General features: G+C 34.4%; 1 protein-coding gene across 1 annotated transcript in view; it reads right to left on the minus strand.

Moving 5' to 3' along the window:
• LOC143222530 (uncharacterized) overlaps window positions 1-22754 on the minus strand; it is an 83889-nt gene that overhangs the window by 45617 nt on the left and 15518 nt on the right. Inside the window, exon 2 of the mRNA XM_076449149.1 lies at window positions 43-164. The gene's annotated coding sequence lies outside the window, so the exon portion shown is untranslated. The remainder of the gene's footprint in view (window positions 1-42; window positions 165-22754) is intronic.

Here is a 22754-nt window from a genome sequence, read left to right on the forward strand (position 1 = left end):
AAAAATCAATCAAAGAGATTCATAAAAGTTTACACTACTCACCTTTTTTTTTTGTGCACAATTTGAAAATATTAACCGTGTACGTGGGTTGTGAAAATACTGAAGAATAACTATGTAAATCAGCAAGGGTTGTGAAGACTACCGATAATACAGTTGAATGTTGGCTGGTTGGAAAAAAGCAAAACTTTTTTGTTAACTGAGCTCATTTAAACTGTATTAATCATTAGGTTTTAGAATGTTCATCTCACTTTAGCCGAGTTTAGGCCTATAAAACTTTCTTTGAAAACGACACAACAATAGTCACAATATAACGTTAAACTTAAAATCAAATCACCGTTTAAAACTTTAAATATTTGAGTACTCTTTCTACTCTTGATATAGCTTTACGCGAAAAATAACTCTTATCCGATTACTCCCTCTATTAACATCATCATGTGATTTAATCCTCACTTTTGTGAAAAATAAATTAGTATGTTTCAAGAAAAATACAAGAAATAGATCAGAAATTTGTACTTATAATGTAAGTTAAAATAACAAAATGGAAATAATGTTTTACAGCTGAACAATGTTCTACTTCTCATAGTTGTTAAATAATATACAAAGATTAAAATAATTTTTCTTTAGCAACTATGTTCATGATTTATTTAATCAGCTTTCTCAGTTTTAATATCACTACAAACTATAATCAGAAACTTTACAGCGTTAATGCCTAATCGCTTTTAACTCTCAGATTACCGACTTGTTTTAAGAATCCACTACTTGTAAGGTTCTAGGTTTCATCATATTGAACAACTGATTGGAGTACCCGACCTCTGGACAAAAGTCGTGTGTAAATTCACGATTAGTGAGAAATTATCTTAACACATGAAAAGTTACTTCCCTTACATGTAATTATAAAAAAATGCAAAAACGCAAATAAAAACATAAAATTAAAAAACTGAAAATGTTATATATCTCCAAAAGAACTTTCATAACAACTTTAGTGAAGATTCTTCCACAGGAGATGAGGTAGTGGTAAAAAACAGAAAATTGCAAAACTAAAATTTTATGTATCTCTCAAAGGACCCAAAAACCTCCATAACAACTTTAGTGAAGATTTTTTCACCACAGGTGAGGTAGTAGTAAAAAATACAAAACTGGAAATTTTCATGTACTCTCACACGGACCTAATGAGCATCTATACCAATTTTGGTAAAGATCCATCCATGCACTTAGAAGTAATTACATGAACAAACAACAGATAGTACTGTCATATTTATATATGTTTTATATTTTTGCCTATTGCGACACTGAATAAAGAACTGATAAAAAAAATTGAGTAAAATCATATATTTTGCTTTTGTGAAATACATAAACTACTCAAAAAATAATTATTGAAATTAATTACAATATTGACATTTTGTTTTTAAAATTACAGAATTTTAGGGTAAGTAAAAAAACTTAATAAACAATGCTATAGAAATGAAACCGTGATTGGTGAATGTAAATAGCTCGCGTTATTTTTGTTTTTCTATGTTGTTAGAAGTTTATAATATATGTAAATAAGATATTTTAATCAAAACTACACATACAAAAGTTTAAGTATCTTTCAACGCTGTTTCTACGGGTGATAATTTTATACTTTCTTACCAATCATAAAATTAATTTTGCTACTTCTAATTACGACATACGTCTAGGAACAACACTTCCGGTGTTATCTATATAACTGTGTGTGCGTATAAAAAAAACAACACACAAAGGAATACACATTAAGCATAATAAGACAAATAACGAATGAATTTTTATTTGAATAGTTATGTAGAAATAACATTTTTCTTTAGTGTTATTTTATCATATTCAAATCAAATTAAAAAGATAATCCAAATAGCATTCAGTAGATGATAAAATAAAATTTTTCTACAGTGTTACTTCATGGCTATTTGTTACAAATTTATTATTTTTATTTCAAGAGTGTGTGTTTTTTTTCTTATAGCAAAACCACATTGTGTTATCTGCTGAGTCAACCGAGGGGAAACGAACGCCTGATTTAGCGTTGTAAATCTGAAGACATACGGCTGTACTAGCGGGAGGCATTATTTCAAGATAATCCGAAAGTCAGTTTGTGTAACGTGTATTTTTACTGTTTGGGAATATTATCGACAGTGGCACTAGTAAAGAAACTAACAATTTTGTTTGTTTTTGAATTTTTGCGCAAAGCTACACGAGGCCTATCTGCACTAGCTGTCCCTAATTTAGCAGTGTAAGACGGAAGGCAGCTAGTCACCACCACCCACCGCTAACTCTCAGTCTACTCTTTTACCAACGAATAGTGGGATTGACCGTCACATTATAACACACCCACAGTTGAAAGGGCGAGCATGTTTGGTGCGACGGGGATTAGAACCCGCGATCCTCGGATTACGAGTCGAATGCCTTAACTCACCTAGCCATGCTGGTCCTAGCTAAAAAGTACTTTTGTATATTTGTATTCTTATCGCAAAGCCACATTGGGCTCTCTAGTGTGTCTGCTATGTAAATCCGAAAACTTACCGCTGTCCCAGCGGGGGACAGAAACTAATAAAAGTATTCTACAACTATTTTAACTATTAAATTTAAAAATTAGGAAATTCAATAGCTTTAAATATTTCTTAGTCTCAGCAGTTTTAAGTTTTCGTTACTGTTCTTATTACATTCGAAATTGTTTATAATGAAACTAAACGTGTTCATATAAATGCCCAGTTAATAATGAATAAACAATACATTTTTAATTATATATATGTATATACTTAGATAATTATGTAAAAATTGCTTGAAATCCCGAAAAAAGTAAAATATTATTGCGGTTTTTAAGCTTTTAGTTTTGATAAAATTAACATGGTTGTTACAGTAACCTAAATGTGTGTATTGATAGAACGTCTAAATATTTATACATCATCGATACTCAAAACATCAGGACAAAATCAGATTTATCTTAGTCTGATTATTAGATGCAGTCTAGAAGATATCACATACTAAGAACTTAAGGTTAAGCTACACCTTTGTGTAATCGTTGTGAAAAAAACCAACAAAACATCCTCATGATATAATGTGGAATGACCAAAACTTTGAAACACAGAAGAAAATTCGTCATGACGGTTATTTGTAACACATGTCACACCATCCTCGATTTAGTATTGCCATCTATGCGGTAAGTTTTAAGGAGCATATGACACCTCTGTTAGATGTAAAATTGTTTCATATTTTGTTTGGCTCGTACCTCAGATTTGTTTCTTTATTTTGTAAACGTTAAGGAAAAACATTATAACATTAACTTATTAGCATAATTTTATTACTTACGTATCTCATATAGCTGAAGGTATTTTGAAACACTATTCTTGAGTTAATATTCAAATTTGTAGCTTAAGATGGTAGTATGTGACTTAATGATGTCTCAAAGCTGCAAAACATGTTTTGTTCATCGAGTAAGTATACTCAATAGGCTATCCGAACTGCGTCCTCCGCGGGGAATCGATCTCGGATTTTAGTATCGTTATCCAATGAACTATCGAGAAAGATTGTGAAACAACAAACTATTAAAATACAAAAGCGAAAATGGCACACATGTGTCTATACAAATCTCTTTTGAAACTATTTTAGACTAAAATACCGTACAAGTAACAACTTTATTGCAATGTATATCTAAAAATGTTTTCTTGAATTGAGCATAACAGATAGTAAATAGAATATTCGAGAGGTAATTGAAACGTCAAACAAAGGTGATAGGAAAAGATAATATTTTGTTATTATTTTCATTTTATGGGGTTAATTCTTCGCTATTATAGAAGGTAAATGTCAACACTATGGCAATGCTTCACTGATCTCTGTTGACAACTGAATGAGCCAGGGTGAGAATATAGATGTGTTACATCTTGAATGAATATACTGATCAAATAACTCTGAAATAACTCTCATTGTGCCCCATGCAGTATCTTAACTATATAAAAAGAAGTTAGGAAGGAGCTAGTATATGGTACAAGTAGAACTTAATAGCACTCAACAAATAAACCTTGATAATAATAAGTGTTTAACATATGAAGTTTCGGTGTCATGCCACGGTCCAAAAAGCGTAGAGATTGTCACTATAGCAGAAAGCTGGTGGTTGGACTCTCTAATAAATTGCTACAGGCTTGAAATGCTCTCCAAACACTGTCAAGGATACCTTATATTGTGAGACCAAGACAGGTAAAGTTGAAAATAGAAAAGAGTGTGTGTTTAGAATTAAGCACAAAGCAACATAATGAGCTATTTCTGCTCTGCCCACATCGGGTATCGAAAGCCAGTTTCTAGTGGTGTGAGTTTATACAGCCTTCAGGACAGAAGGAAGAGTACCACTTATCTCAAGCATGAGATAAACAACCATTTACCAAATGATAGGAAAGTGTTTAAATCTACAGTATTAAGAAGACTCAACGAGAATAGAATGCTTGGTTGTGTTAAAATACGTTTACCTCGTTCTATAAATATTATAAAGAGAATCAAATTTGCTGAAAAGTACAAAACATGGACTGTTAATGACTGGAAAAGGGTGTTCTAGTCGGATGTGTCTATATATTTCAAGTCTGAAATATTTGGTTCAATGTGTAGGTTGTAGTTTTTTCAGAAGAAGGGTGAAAGATATTTACCTCAAAGCAACAGCACCTACCATGAAGCATGGGGGAGATAGTGTGGTGATTTTTTTTTTTTAATTCTGAGATGGCAGGAGATATTTGCAAATTAGATGGAATAATGGACCATGAGATACTAACCTGTCATAGTATACCTAGTGATTTGCGTATTATTGACAAAAATTCTATTACCAAGAAGATAATGATTCTAAAACAGATATACAACCCATGCAGAAATTACTTAGCTAAGAAAGAAGCTGCTGTGATAATTCAAGTCATTCACAGAGCCTTGATCTCAACCCATTTGAGCAGATTTGGGATCTCACAAATCAAAAATTGCTTCCAAGGAAATTTTATGGGAGTGTATTAGATACAACTGGTGTAAAATCCAAAGAACACTTTGATTAAATATGTTTAAACAATGCCTGAAAGTCCGTCTGCAGTTATTAAAGAAAAGAGGGACACACACAATATTAACTATTTACTGAGCTTCTACCGCGTTTCTCGCTGTTTGACGGTAAAAGTAATCCATGAGTTGACTATGAGTAGTTTGATTAATTGCTTTCTTTCTAGTCTGTTACTTCACAATTAAGCACGCCTAATTTTGAACTATTGACCAGATAGAAAGAAGACATTCAGCAGTACCTTACCTCCCATTATCTTCGCGAAGTGATTAATTATCACTCCTACAAAGTATCCACAGCTCAAAATGAAGGGAATGTCTTGTGGTATCGTTCAAGTTGAAATTAAAATCGACAACTCCAAAAGCCAGTGTTTTCCTGGATATTACGTATGTTAACGTATTATGATTTAAAATATCCTAAAATTTTAATTTAAATTTAAAATTTAATTGAATGTCGATATGTATCAAATTTATGATATTTGCCAACAAAACTGATAAACATAATTTTCTTTCTTAACACAAATATGTTTTACTATACAAATAGTAATACAATATATAATAACGTTTATTGTTTGTTTGAATTTTGCACAAAGCTACTCGAGGGCTATCTGTGCTAGCCGTCCCTAATTTAGTAGTGTACGACTAGATGGAAGGCAGCTAGTCATCACCACCCACTGCCAACTCTTGGGCTACTCTTTAACCAACGAATAGTAGGATTGACCGTTCCATTATAACGCCCCCACGGCTGAAAGGGCGAGCATGTTTGGTGCGACGGGGATGGGAACCCGCGACCCTCAGATTACGAGTAATAACGTTTATTACAAATAGTTATCAAGAATATTGGTTTATATACACAAACTTCGTAAACTCAGAAACGATATTTGGTTTTGTGTCTAGTCTGGAGATGTATATTTTATCAGCGATACAAGTTTATGAGGCACAAATTACGTTTATGTTGATGTGTTGATACACAGATACACTTCACTTGACAGGAATGCTAGCTAGCTCTATTCTTGTGTGGCCTTATGTAGTTTACAAGCTCACTTTTTACCTAAAATTTTTTTTGTAAATTTCGTGCAAAGCTACTCGAGGGCTATCTGCGCTAGCCGTCCATAATTTAGCAGTGTAAGACTAGAGGGAAGGCAGCTAGTCATCACCACCCACCGCCTACTTTGGGCTACTCTTTTACCAACGAATAATGGGATTGACCGTGACATTATAACGCTCCCACGGCTGAAAGGGCGAGCATGTTTGGTGCGACCGGGATTCGAGTCGAACGCCTTAACACACTTGGCTATGCCCGGCCCCCGAAGAAAATATCTAATATTCTTGTAGAAATACTGATGTCCGAAGTTAATTCTCTGAAGTAGAACGGATCGTGATGTTTGAAATCTATGAACGTTCTGGTCAAATATCTGTAGCTTTCCGGTTAATAAGCGTTAATCACAACTATAGCTTTTTAGTATACTGACTGTAGGTAACTAGCAAAATTATTTTTACTGTACCTTGGCTAGCTTTCAGGCGAGATTCTCGAACATTCAACAATATTTGAGATACGCTAGTACTTTTGTAAACCATGTATTGTTGATTCTTGCTCCCGAGAACATTCTACATATTTAGAGAATACGCAAGACTTACGCAATACACATACAACAATATACGTTACATGCATTAAACTGAAACAAACGTATATATTAAAATAAGTGTATAACATTAAATCCTTTAGAGCAGGAAGACAGCAAGTCAACTCTTGTGTAGCCACACATTTGGCATTCACTGTTACTATATAAATTGTATGAAGTGTGATTTAGTGGCAAAAGGGAAACGAATCGTTGACGCTCAGATTAACGTCTAAAATTTATGGAATTTAAATATCTTTTGTGTAATTTTACCAAATTGAATGTAAATGATTACACGTTTCTTCTATGATTTTCTTCACATTTTGTATCATAATAATTTCCAGTTATGTATGTTATTGAATTCTTGTCATTGACTAATTTTACAGTTAAGTTCTGTCACACCATTGTAAGAGAATTTATTATGTTTCGACAGAACATTGATGTACATGAAAAAAACAGAATAATGCTGCGTGTAAACATGTTGTATGTTCTCTATGAGGAAACATGTTGTATGTTCCCCATGTGGAAACATATTGCATGTTCTCCACGTCGAAACATGTTGTATGTTCTCCACGTCGAAACATGTTGTATGTTCTCCATGTGGAAACATGTTGTATGTTCTCCGTGTCAAAACATGTTGTATGTTCTCCATATCAAAATATGTTGTATGTTCTCAACGTCGAAACAAGTTGTATGTTCTCCATGTAGAAACATAATGCATGTTCTCTATTTCGAAACATGTTGTATGTTCCCCATATTGAAACATGTTGTATGTTCCCCTTGTCGAAATATGTTGTATGTTCCCCAAGTGGAAACAAGTTGTATGTTCTCTATGTCGAAACATGTTGTATGTTCCAAATATCGAAACATATTGAATATTCTACACGTGGAAACATATTGTACGTTCTCCATGTGGAAACATATTGTATGTTCAGAATATGGAAACATGTTGTAAGTTTTCCATGTCAAAAGATGTTGTATGATCTTCATGTCGAAACATGTTGTATGTTCTCAAAGGAGAAACATATTGTATGTTCTTTATTTCGAAACATGTATGTTATCCTTGTCGAAACATGTTGTATGTCCTCCATGTGGAAACATGTTGTATGTTCTCCATATTGAAGCATGTTGTATGTTTCTCATGACGAAACATTTTGATTGTTCCCCATGTGGAAACATGTTGTATGTTCTCTACGTCGAAACATGTTGTACGTTCTCCGGGTCGAAACAAGTTGTTTGTTCTCCATGTCATAACATGTTTTAGGTTCTCTATGTCAAAATATGTTTTATGTTCTCCACGTGGTAAAATGTTGTATGTTCCCCATGTCGAAACATATGGTATGTTTTCCACGTGTAAACGTGTTGTGTGTTCTTCATGTCGAAACATGTTGTATGTTCTCTGTGTCAAAACATGTTGTATGTTTTCCACGTCGAAACAAGTTGTATGTTCCCCATATCACAACATGTTGTATGTTCCTTATGTCGAAATATGTTGTATGTTTCCCATGTGGAAACAAGTTATATGTTATCCGCGTGGAAACATATGGTATTTTACCCATGTCGATATATCTTGTATGTTCCCCATATGGAACATGTTGTAAGTTCTCTAAGTCGAAACATGTTGTATGTTCGCTATATCTAAATCTATTGTATGTTCTACACGTGGAAACATATTGTACGTTCTCCATGTGGAAACATGTTGTCTGTTCAAAATATGGAAACATGTTGTATGTTCTCCTTTCGAAAACAAGTTTGTTTTACCCATGTGGAAACATGTTGTGTGTTCTCTCTGTCGATACATGTTTATGTTCACTCTGTTGATACATGTTGTATATTCTCCATGTCGAAACATGTTGTATGTTCTCCTCGTGGAAACATGATATATATTCTCCACGTTGAAACATTTTGTATGTTCTCCATGTGGTAACATTTTGTACGTTCTCCATGTGGAAACATTTTATGTTCTCCTCATGGAAACAAGTTGTATTTTCTCGATGTGGAAACATGTTTTATGTTCCCTACGTGGAAACATGGTGTATGTTCTCCATGTAGAAACATGTTGTATATTCTCCATGTCGAGACATATTGTATGTTCCCAATGTTGTAACATGTTGTATGTTCTCCATATGAAACATTTTGTATGTTACCTCGTGGAGACATGTTATAACATGTTGAAGATATGTTGTGTTTCTTCTCATGTGGAAACATGTTATATGTTCTCCACGAAAAAATATGTAATTTCTCCATGTCGAAGTATGTTGTATGTTCTCTATGTCGAAACATATTGTATGTTCTCCACGTGGAAGGATTTTGTTTGTTCCCCATGTCGAAACATGTTTTATGTTCTCCTTTCGAAAACATGTTGTGTTTTATCCATGTGGAAACATGTTGTATGTTCCCCTGTTGATACATGTTGTATGTTCTAAATGTAGAAACAAGTTGTATGTTCTCCATTTTGAATCGTGTTTTATGCTCACCATGTCGAAACATGTTGTATGTTCATCATTTCGAAACATGTTGTATGTTCTCCATGTGGAATCATGTTGTATGTTACCACGTGGAAACATGTTGTATATTCTCCATGTCTAAACATGATGTATGTAATTCATGTTGAAATATGTTCAATGTTCTTCATGAGGAAACTCGTTGCATGCTCTCTTCGTCAAAACAAGTTGTATGTTCTCCATGTGAAAACATGATGTATATTCCTATTGTCGAAACGTATTGTATGTTATCCATGTCGAAACATGTTGTATTTTCTCCATGCCGAAAGATTTCATATGTTCTCTTCATGGAAACAGTTGTATATTCCCACTGTCGAAACATGTTATATGTTCTCCACGTGAAGACATCTTGTATATTCTCAATGTCGAAACATGTTGTATGTTCTACATGTGGGAATATGTTGAATGTTTTTCAGTCGAAACATGTTTTACGTTCTCCATCTCGAATGATGTTGTATATTCTCCATGTCGAACCATGTTTTATGCCCTCCATGTTGAAACATGTTCTATGTTCTTCATGAGATAACAAGTTGTATTTTCTCCATGTGGAAACATGTTGTATGTTGCCTATGCCTAAACATGTTGTATGTTTTCCTCGTGGAAACATGATATATGTTCTCCATGTCGAAACATGTTGTATGTTCTCCTTGTGGAAATATGTTGTCTTTTTTCTCATGTGGAAACATGTTGTACTTTCTCCCTGTCGAATCTTGTTGTATGTTCTCCATGTCGAAGCATGTTGTATGTTCTCCACGTGGAAACATGTATGTTCTCTATTTCGAAACTTGTTTTATGTTTTCCATGTCGAAACATGATGTATGTTCTCCACGTGGAAAGATGTTGTACGTTCTCCATGTCCAATTTGTATTTTCTCCATCTGGGAATATGGTGTATGTTCCCCATTTCGAAACAAGTTGAATGTTTTACGTATAGAAACATGTTGTATGTTACCACGTGTAAACGTGTTGTATGTTCTCCGGGTGGAAATATTGTGTGTTTTATTGGCGTGGAAACATGTTCTATGTTCCCCATGTGAACACATGTTGTATGATTCCCATGTCAAAACATGTTGTATGTTCTCCACGTGGAAACATTTTGCATGTTCTCCATGTGAAAACATGATGTATATTCCTATTTTCGAAACGTATTGTATGTTATCCATGTCGAAACATGTTGTATTTTCCCCATGCCGAAACATTTTATATGGAAACAGTTGTATATTTCCAATGTCGAAACATGTTATACGTTCTCCACGTGAAGACATGTTGTGTATTCTAAATGTCGAAACATGTTGTATGTTCTACATGTGGGAATATGTTGAATGTTTTCCAGTTGAAACATGTTTTACGTTCTCCATCTCGAATGATGTTGTATATTCTCCATGTCGAACCATGTTTTATGCCCTCTATGTTGAAACATGTTTTATGTTTTTCATGAGATAACAACTTGTATTTTCTCAATGTGGAATCATGTTGTATGTTGTCTATGTCGAAATATAGAGTATGTAATTCATTGGAAAACATGTTGTATGTTCTCTATGTCGAAAGTTGATGTGTGCTCTTCATGAGGAAACACCTTGTATGTTCTTCATGGGGAAACATGTGGTATGATCCCCATGTCGAAACATGTTGAATGTTCCTTATGTTGAAATATGTTGTATGTTTCCCATGTGGAAACAAGTTATATGCTCTCCATATCAAAACATGTTGTATGTTCTCCGCGTGGAAACATATGGTATGTTCTTCATGTAGAAACATGTTGTATGATCTCCATGTCGAAACAAGTTGTATGTTCTCCATGTCGAAACATGTTGTATGCTCCCAATATCGAAACATATTGTACGTTTTCCATGTGGAAACAGGTTGTCTGTTCAGAATATGGAAACAAATTGTAAGCTCTCCATGTCAATACATTTTGCATGATCTCAATTTCTAAGCATGTTGTATATTCTCCATGTAGAAAGATATTGTATGTTCTCCGTGTGGAAATATGTTGTATGTTTTCCAAGTCGAAACAAGTTGTACGTTCTCAATGTCGAAACATGTTGTACGTTCTCTATGTCGTAACATCTTGTAGGTTCTCCATGAGGAAACATGCCGTATGTTCACTGTGACGAAACATGTTTAACGTTCCCACGTCGAAACATTCACGTGGAAACATCATGTATGTTACGCATGTCGAAATATATTGTATGTTCCACATGTGGAAACATGTTGTATGTTCTCCATGTCGAAACATGTTCTATGATCTTCATGAGGAAACACGTTGTATGTTCCCCATTTGGAAGCACGTTGTATGTTTTCTATATCGAAACATGTTGTATTTTCATCATGTCGAAACATTTTATATGTTCTCCACATGGAAACATGTTGTATGTTCCACATGTGGTATTATGTTGTATGTTATCACGTGTAAACATGTTGTATCTCATCCATGTCGAAACATGTTTCATGCCCTCCATGTTGAAACATGTTCTATGTTCTCCATAGGGAAAGATGTTGTATGTTTTTTATCTTGAAACATGTTGTATGTTCTTAATATTAAAACATTTTGTATGTTCTCCATCTGGAAACATGTTGTTTATCTCCATGTAGAATCATGTTGTATGTTCTCCATGTGCTAACATCTTGTACGTTCTATATGTAGAAACATTTTTATGTTCCCTCTGTCGATACATGTTGTATGTTCTCTATTTCGAAACTTGTTTTATGTTTTCCATGTCGAAACATGATGTATGTTCTCCACGTGGAAAGATGTTGTACGTTCTCCATGTCCCATTTGTATTTTCTCCATCTGGGAATATGGTGTATGTTCCCCATTTCGAAACAAGTTGAATGTTTTACGTATAGAAACATGTTGAATGTTACCACGTGTAAACGTGTTGTATGTTCTCCGGGTGGAAATATTGTGTGTTTTTTTGGCGTGGAAACATGTTGTATGTTCCCCATGTGAACACATGTTGTATGATTCCCACGTCAAAACATGTTGTATGTTCTCCATGGGAATCATGTTGTATGTTACACCGAGGAAAATTGTTCTATGTTCTTCACGTGGAGTCATGTAATATGATCTTCATGTCGAAACATGTTGTATGTTCTCCATGTCAAAACATGTTGTATGATAACTATGCCGAAAAATGTTGTATGTTCTCAATGGGGAAACATATTGTATGTTGTCCATGTTAAAAATGTTGTATGTTCTCCATGTTTAAACATACTGTATGTTCTTAACGTCGAAACAAGTTTTATGATCTCCATGTGGAAACATGTTGTACGTTCCCCATGTGGAAATATGTTGTATGTTCTACACGTTGAATCATATTGTACGTTTTCCATGTGGAAACATGTTGTAAGTTCTCCATGTCAAAACATGTTGTATGATCTTCATGTCGAAACATGTTGTATGTTTTGAATGGTGAAACATATTGTATGTTCTCCACGTTGAAACATGTTGTATGTTCTGATCGTCGAAAAATGATGAATGTTCTCCATGTGGAAACATGTTGTATGTTCTCTATTTCGAAACATCTTGTTTATTCTCCTTGTCGAAACATGTTTTATGTCTTCCATATGGAAGCATGTTGTAAGTTCTCCACGTCTAAACATGTTGTATGTTCTCCATGTGGAATCATGTTGTATGTTACCACGTGGAAACATGTTGTATATTATCCATGTCGAAACATAATGTATGTAATCCATGTTGAAATATGTTCAATGTTGTTCATGAGGAAACTCGTTGCATATTCTCTTCGTCAAAACAAGTTGTATGTTCTCCACGTGGAAACATTTTGCATGTTCTCCATGTGAAAACATGATGTATATTCCTATTTTCGAAACGTATTGTATGTTATCCATGTCGAAACATGTTGTATTTTCCCCATGCCGAAACATTTTATGTGGAAACAGTTGTATATTTCCAATGTCGAAACATGTTATACGTTCTCCACGTGAAGACATGTTGTGTATTCTAAATGTCGAAACATGTTGTATGTTCTACATGTGGGAATATGTTGAATGTTTTCCAGTTGAAACATGTTTTACGTTCTCCATCTCAAATGATGTTGTATATTCTCCATGTCGAACCATGTTTTATGCCCTCTATGTTGAAACATGTTTTATGTTTTTCATGAGATAACAACTTGTATTTTCTCAATGTGGAATCATGTTGTATGTTGTCTATGTCGAAATATAGAGTATGTAATTCATTGGAAAACATGTTGTATGTTCTCTATGTCGAAAGTTGATGTGTGCTCTTCATGAGGAAACACCTTGTATGTTCTTCATGGGGAAACATGTGGTATGATCCCCATGTCGAAACATGTTGAATGTTCCTTATGTTGAAATATGTTGTATGTTTCCCATGTGGAAACAAGTTATATGCTCTCCATATCAAAACATGTTGTATGTTCTCCGCGTGGAAACATATGGTATGTTCTTCATGTAGAAACATGTTGTATGATCTCCATGTCGAAACAAGTTGTATGTTCTCCATGTCGAAACATGTTGTATGCTCCGAATATCGAAACATATTGTACGTTTTCCATGTGGAAACAGGTTGTCTGTTCAGAATATGGAAACAAGTTGTAAGCTCTCCATGTCAATACATTTTGCATGATCTCAATTTCTAAGCATGTTGTATATTCTCCATGTAGAAAGATATTGTATGTTCTCCGTGTGGATATATGTTGTATGTTTTCCAAGTCGAAACAAGTTGTACGTTCTCAATGTCGAAACATGTTGTACGTTCTCCATGTCGTAACATCTTGTAGGTTCTCCATGGGGAAACATGCCGTATGTTCACTGTGACGAAACATGTTTAACGTTCCCACGTCGAAACATTCACGTGGAAACATCATGTATGTTACGCATGTCGAATTATATTGTATGTTCCACATGTGGAAACATGTTGTATGTTCTCCATGTCGAAACATGTTCTATGATCTTCATGAGGAAACACGTTGTATGTTCCCCATTTGGAAGCACGTTGTATGTTTTCTATATCGAAACATGTTGTATTTTCATCATGTCGAAACATTTTATATGTTCTCCACATGGAAACATGTTGTATGTTCCACATGTGGTATTATGTTGTATGTTATCACGTGTAAACATGTTGTATCTCATCCATGTCGAAACATGATTCATGCCCTCCATGTTGAAACATGTTCTATGTTCTCCATAGGGAAACATGTTGTATGTGTTTTATCTTGAAACATGTTGTATGTTCTTAATATTAAAACATTTTGTATGTTCTCCATCTGGAAACATGTTGTTCATCTCCATGTAGAATGATGTTGTATGTTCTCCATGTGCTAACATCTTGTACGTTCTATATGTAGAAACATTTTTATGTTCTCCATGTCGAAACATGTTGTATGTTCTCTATATCAAAACGTGTTGTATGCTTAACATGGGTCAATATGTTGTATGTTCTCCATGTGAAAACATGTTGTATGTTCTCTTTGTCAAAATATGTTGTATGTTTTCCATGGGGAAACATGTTGTAAGTTCTCCTTGTCAAAATATGTTGTATGTTTTACATGTCAAAACATGTAATTTGATCATCATGTAGTAAAATGTTGTACTTTCCCCATGTCGAAACATTTTATATGTTTTAAGATGGAAACATGTTGCATGTTCCCAATGTCGAGACACATTGTATGTTCTACATGTGGAAATATGTTTATGTTACCACGTGGAAAAAAGTTTTACGTTCTCCATGTCGATGTATGTTGTATATTTTCCATGTCGAAACATGTTTTATGCACTTTATGTTGAAACATGTTTTATGTTCTTCATGAGGAAACATGTTGTATGTTCTCTATGTAGAAACATTTTGTATGTTACCTCGTGGAGACATGTTATAATATGTTGAAACTATGTTGTGTTTCTTCTCATGTGGAAACATGTTATATGTTCTCCACGAAAAAATATGTAATTTCTCCATGTCGAAGTATGTTGTATGTTCTCTATGTCGAAACATATTGTATGTTCTCCACGTGGAAGGATTTTGTTTGTTCCCCATGTCGAAACATGTTTTATGTTCTCCTTTCGAAAACATGTTGTGTTTTATCCATGTGGAAACATGTTGTATGTTCCCCTGTTGATACATGTTGTATGTTCTAAATGTATAAACAAGTTGTATGTTCTCCATTTTGAATCGTGTTTTATGCTCACCATGTCGAAACATGTTGTATGTTCATCATTTCGAAACATGTTGTATGTTCTCCATGTGGAATCATGTTGTATGTTACCACGTGGAAACATGTTGTATATTCTCCATGTCTAAACATGATGTATGTAATTCATGTTGAAATATGTTCAATGTTCTTCATGAGGAAACTCGTTGCATGCTCTCTTCGTCAAAACAAGTTGTATGTTCTCCATGTGAAAACATGATGTATATTCCTATTGTCGAAACGTATTGTATGTTATCCATGTCGAAACATGTTGTATTTTCTCCATGCCGAAACATTTCATATGTTCTCTTTATGGAAACAGTTGTATATTCCCACTGTCGAAACATGTTATATGTTCTCCACGTGAAGACATCTTGTATATTCTCAATGTCGAAACATGTTGTATGTTCTACATGTGGGAATATGTTGAATGTTTTTCAGTCGAAACATGTTTTACGTTCTCCATCTCGAATGATGTTGTATATTCTCCATGTCGAACCATGTTTTATGCCCTCCATGTTGAAACATGTTCTATGTTCTTCATGAGATAACAAGTTGTATTTTCTCCATGTGGAAACATGTTGTATGTTGCCTATGCCTAAACATGTTGTATGTTTTCCTCGTGGAAACATGATATATGTTCTCCATGTCGAAACATGTTGTATGTTCTCCTTGTGGAAATATGTTGTCTTTTTTCTCATGTGGAAACATGTTGTACTTTCTCCCTGTCGAATCTTGTTGTATGTTCTCCATGTCGAATCTTGTTGTATGTTCTCCATGTCGAAGCATGTTGTATGTTCTCCACGTGGAAACATGTATGTTCTCCATGTCGAAACATGTTGTATGTTTTCTATGTCGAAATATATTGTATGTTCTTCACGTGGAAACATTTTGTATGTTCCCTCTGTCGATACATGTTGTATGTTCTCTATTTCGAAACTTGTTTTATGTTTTCCATGTCGAAACATGATGTATGTTCTCCACGTGGAAAGATGTTGTACGTTCTCCATGTCCCATTTGTATTTTCTCCATCTGGGAATATGGTGTATGTTCCCCATTTCGAAACAAGTTGAATGTTTTACGTATAGAAACATGTTGTATGTTACCACGTGTAAACGTGTTGTATGTTCTCCGGGTGGAAATATTGTGTGTTTTATTGGCGTGGAAACATGTTGTATGTTCCCCATGTGAACACATGTTGTATGATTCCCATGTCAAAACATGTTGTATGTTCTCCATTGGAATCATGTTGTATGTTACACCGAGGAAAAATATTCTATGTTCTTCACGTGGAGTCATGTAATATGATCTTCATGTCGAAACATGTTGTATGTTCTCCATGTCAAAACATGTTGTATGATAACTATGCCGAAAAATGTTGTATGTTCTCAATGGGGAAACATATTGTATGTTGTCCATGTTAAAAATGTTGTATGTTGTCCATGTTTAAACATACTGTATGTTCTTAACGTCGAAACAAGTTTTATGATCTCCATGTGGAAACATGTTGTACGTTCCCCATGTGGAAATATGTTGTATGTTCTACACGTTGAATCATATTGTACGTTTTCCATGTGGAAACATGTTGTAAGTTCTCCATGTCAAAACATGTTGTATGATCTCCATGTCGAAACATGTTGTATGTTTTGAATGGTGAAACATATTGTATGTTCTCCACGTTGAAACATGTTGTATGTTCTGATCGTCGAAAAAAGATTAATGTTCTCCATGTGGAAACATGTTGTATGTTACCACGTGGAAACATGTTGTATATTATCCATGTCGAAACATAATGTATGTAATCCATGTTGAAATATGTTCAATGTTGTTCATGAGGAAACTCGTTGCATATTCTCTTCGTCAAAACAAGTTGTATGTTCTCCACGTGGAAACATTTTGCATGTTCTCCATGTGAAAACATGATGTATATTCCTATTTTCGAAACGTATTGTATGTTATCCATGTCGAAACATGTTGTATTTTCCCCATGCCGAAACATTTTATATGTTCTCTTCATGGAAACAGTTGTATATTTCCAATGTCGAAACATGTTATACGTTCTCCACGTGAAGACATGTTGTATATTCTCAATGTCGAAACATGTTGTATGTTCTACCTGTGGGAATATGTTGAATGTTTTCCAGTTGAAACATGTTTTACGTTCTCCATCTCGAATGATGTTGTATATTCTCCATGTCGAACCATGTTTTATGCCCTCTATGTTGAAACATGTTTTATGTTTTCATCAGATAACAAGTTGTATTTTCTCAATGTGGAAACATGTTGTATGTTGTCTATGTCGAAATATAGAGTATGTAATTCATTGGAAAACATGTTGTATGTTCTCTATGTCGAAAGTTGATGTGTGCTCTTCATGAGGAAACACCTTGTATGTTCTTCATGGGGAAACATGTGGTATGATCCCCATGTCGAAACATGTTGAATGTTCCTTATGTTGAAATATGTTGTATGTTTCCCATGTGGAAACAAGTTATATGCTCTCCATATCAAAACATGTTGTATGTTCTCCGCGTGGAAACATATGGTATGTTCTTCATGTAGAAACATGTTGTATGATCTCCATGTCGAAACAAGTTGCATGTTCTCCATGTCGAAACATGTTGTATGCTCCCAATATCGAAACATATTGTATGTTTTCCATGTGGAAACAGGTTGTCTGTTCAGAATATGGAAACAAGTTGTAAGCTCTCCATGTCAATACATTTTGCATGATCTCAATTTCTAAGCATGTTGTATATTCTCCATGTAGAAAGATATTGTATGTTCTCCGTGTGGAAATATGATGTATGTTTTCCAAGTCGAAACAATTTGTACGTTCTCAATGTCGAAACATGTTGTACGTTCTCCATGTCGTAACATCTTGTAGGTTCTCCATGGGGAAACATGCCGCATGTTCACTGTGACGAAACATGTTTAACGTTCCCACGTCGAAACATTCACGTGGAAACATCATGTATGTTACGCATGTCGAATTATATTGTATGTTCCACATGTGGAAACATGTTGTATGTTCTCCATGTCGAAACATGTTCTATGATCTTCATGAGGAAACACGTTGTATGTTCCCCATTTGGAAGCACGTTGTATGTTTTCTATATCGAAACATGTTGTATTTTCATCATGTCGAAACATTTTATATGTTCTCCACATGGAAACATGTTGTATGTTCCACATGTGGTATTATGTTGTATGTTATCACGTGTAAACATGTTGTATCTCATCCATGTCGAAACATGTTTCATGCCCTCCATGTTGAAACATGTTCTATGTTCTCCATAGGGAAACATGTTGTATGTGTTTTATCTTGAAACATGTTGTATGTTCTTAATATTAAAACATTTTGTATGTTCTCCATCTGGAAACATGTTGTTTATCTCCATGTAGAATCATGTTGTATGTTCTCCATGTGCTAACATCTTGTACGTTCTATATGTAGAAACATTTTTATGTTCTCCATGTCGAAACATGTTGTATGTTCTCTATATCAAAACGTGTTGTATGCTTAACATGGGTCAATATGTTGTATGTTCTCCATGTGGAAACATGTTGTATGTTCTCTTTGTCAAAATATGTTGTATGTTTTCCATGGGGAAACATGTTGTAAGTTCTCCTTGTCAAAATATGTTGTATGTTTTACATGTCAAAACATGTAATATGATCATCATGTAGTAAAATGTTGTACTTTCCCCATGTCGAAACATTTTATATGTTCTAAAGATGGAAACATGTTGCATGTTCCCAATGTCGAGACACATTGTATGTTCTACATGTGGAAATATGTTTATGTTACCACGTGGAAAAAAGTTTTACGTTCTCCATGTCGATGTATGTTGTATATTTCCATGTCGAAACATTTTTTATGCACTTTATGTTGAAACATGTTTTATGTTCTTCATGAGGAAACATGTTGTATGTTCTCCATGTCTAAACATGTTGTATGTTTTCCATGGGTCAATATGTTGTATGTTCTCTATGTGGAAAGATGTTGTATGTTTTCCATGTTGAAAAATGCATGTTGTATGTTCTTTATGGGAAACATGTTGTATGTTTACCATGTTGAAACATGCATGTTGTATGTTCTTTATGGGAAACATGTTGTATGTTCTCCATGTAGAAACATTTTTATGTTCCCCATGTGGAAACATATAGTATGTCCTCCATGTCTAAACATGTTGTATGTTTTCCATGGGTCAATATGTTGTATGTTCTCTATGTTGAAAGATGTTGTATGTTTTCCATGTTGAAAAATGCATGTTGTATGTTCTTTATGGGAAACATGTTGTATGTTCTCCTCGTAGGAACATGTAGTATGATCTTCTTTTCGAAACATGTTGTATGTTCTCGATGTGGAAATATGTTTTATGATACCACGTGGAAACATGTTGTATGTTATCCATGTCGAAACATGTTTTATGTTCTCCTCATTTAAACATGTTATCCATGTCGAAACGTTTTATGTTACCACGTGGAAACATGTTGTATGTTATCCATGTCGAAACGTGTTCTATTTTTTCCATATCGAAATATTTTATATGTCGCCTCATGGAAACAGTTTGTAAATTCCCATTGTCGAAACATGTTGTATGTTCTCCACGTGGAATCATGTTGTATGTTCTCCATGTGGAAACATGCTGTATCTTCTCTATCTAAAATCATGTTTTATGTACTCCATGCGAAAACATTTTGTATGTTCTCCATGTCGAAACATGTTGTTTGTTCTCAATGTAGAATCATGTTGTATGTTATCCACTTCGAAACATGTTGTATTTTTTCCACATCGAACATTATATATGTCTCCTTATGGAAATATTTTATAAATTCCAATTGTCGAAACATATTGTAGGTTTTCCGCATGGAAACATGTTGTATGTTCCCAATGTCGACACACATTGTATGTTCCACATGTGAAAATATATTTTACCTTACCACGTGGAAACATGTTGTATGTTCTTTATATCGATGTATGTTGTATATTCTCCATGTGCTAACATCTTGTACGTTCTACATGTAGAAACATTTTTATGTTCTCCATGTGGAAACATGTTGTACGTCCTTTATGGGAAACATGTTGTATGTTCTCCTCGTGGAAATATGTAGTATGATCTTCATTTCGAAACATGTTGTATGTTCTGTATGTTGAAATATGTTTTATGTTACAACGTGGAAAGATGTTGTATGTTCTCCATTTTGAAACATGTTCTATGATCTTCATGAGGAAAGACGTGAATATTCTCCATGTTGAAACATGCATGTTGTATGTTCTTTATGGAAAACATATTGTATGTTCCCCATCTGGAAACATGTTGTATGTTCTCCTCGTGGAAATATGTTTTATGTTACCACGTGGAAACATGTTGTATTTTCTCCATGTCGAAGCATGTTGCATATTTTTCATGTCAAAACATGTTTTATGCCCTTTATGTTGAAACATGTTTTATGTTCCTCATGAGGAAACATGTTGTATGTTCTATATGTGGAAACGTGTTGTATGTTTTTCATGTTGATACATGTTGTATGTTCTTAATATTGAAACATTTTATATGTTTTCTATTTGGAAACATGCTGTATGTTCTCCATCTGGAAACATGTTTTATGTACTCCATGTGAAAACATTTTATATATTCTCCATGTCGAAACATGTTGTTTGTTCTCCATGTATAATCATGTTGTATGTTCTGCATGTGCTAACATCTTGTAATGTAGAAACATTTTTATGTACTCCACGTAGAAACATAATGTATGTTCTTCATTGGAAACATGTTATATATTTTCCATGTCGAAACATATTTTATGCCCTCCATGTTGAAACATGTTTTATGTTCTTCATGAGGAAACATGTTGTATGTTCTCCATGTCGAATTGTGTTGTATGTTCTCCATGTCGAATTGTGTTGTATTTTCCCCATGTCGAAACATGTTCTATGTTCCCCATGTGAAAACATGTTGTATGTTCTTCATGTCGAAACATGTTGTATGTTTTCCATGTCGAAACATGTTGTATTTTCCCCATGTCGAAACATGTTTTATTTTTACCATGTCGAAACATTTTATATGTTCTCCGTGTGGAAACATGTTGTATGCTCCCAATGTCGAAACATGTTGTATGTTCTACATGTGGAATTATGTTGTATGCTATCACGTGAAAACATGTTAAATGTTATCCATGTCGAAGCATGTTGTATATTTTCCATGTCGAAACATGTTTATGCCCTCCATGTTGAAACATGTTCTATGTTCTTCATGAGGAAATATGTTGTATGTTCTCCATGTGAAAACGTGTATTATGTTGTTTATGTCTGATCATGTTGTATGTTCTCCAGGGGAAACATGTTGTATTTTACCCATGTCGAAACATTTTATGTGTTCTCCACATGGAAACATGATGTATGTTCCCAATGTCGAAACTTGTTGTATGTTCTACATGTGAAAGTATCTTTCATGTCACCACGTGGAAACATGTTGTATGTAATCCATGCCGTTGTATGTTGTTTATTCTCGATGTCGAAACATGTATGCCCTCCATTTTCACATATGTCCTATGTTCTTCATGAGGAAACACGTTGTATGTTCTTCCATGTTGAAACATGTTGTATGTTCTTTATGGGAAACACGTTGTATGTTCCCCATCTGGAAACATGTAGTATGATCTTCATTTCGAAATATGTTGTATGTTCTCCATGTGGAAATATGTTTAATGTTACCACGTGGAAACATGTTTTATGTTCCAAATATCGAAACATATTGTATGTTCATGATGTGAAAATATGTTTTGTGTAACCACGTGGGATCGTGTTTTATGTTCTCCATGTCGAAACATGTTCTATGATTTTCATAAGGAAACCCGTTGTTTGTTTTCCATGTTGAAACATGTTGTATGCCCTCCATTTTCAAACATGCTCTGTGTTCTTCATGAGGAAACATTTTGCATGTTCTCGTGGAAACATGTAGTATGATCTTCATATTGAAACATGTTGTATGTTTTCCATGTGGAAATATGTTTTATGTTACCACATGCAAACATGTTGTATGTTATCCATTTCGAAACATGTCTCATGTTCTCCATTTCGAAATATTTTATATGTCGCCTTATGGAAACATTTTGTAAATTCCCATTGTCAAAACATGTTGTTTGTTCTCCACGTGGAATCATGTTGTATGTTCCCAATGTCGAAACATATTGTATGTTTACCATGTGGCAAAATGTTTTGTGTTACCACGTGAAAACATGTTATATATTTTCCATGTCAAAACATGCTTTATGTTCTACATGTCGATACATGTTGTGTGCCCTCCATATTCAAACATATTCTATGCTCTTCATGAGGAAACACCTTGCATGTTCTCCATGTGGGAACATGTTGTATGTTTTTTAAGGGGAAACATGTTGTAAATTCCCCATCTGGAAACA

The sequence above is a fragment of the Tachypleus tridentatus genome, chromosome 8 (genome assembly GCF_004210375.1).
Source record: "Tachypleus tridentatus isolate NWPU-2018 chromosome 8, ASM421037v1, whole genome shotgun sequence".
NCBI lineage: Eukaryota > Metazoa > Arthropoda > Merostomata > Xiphosura > Limulidae > Tachypleus > Tachypleus tridentatus.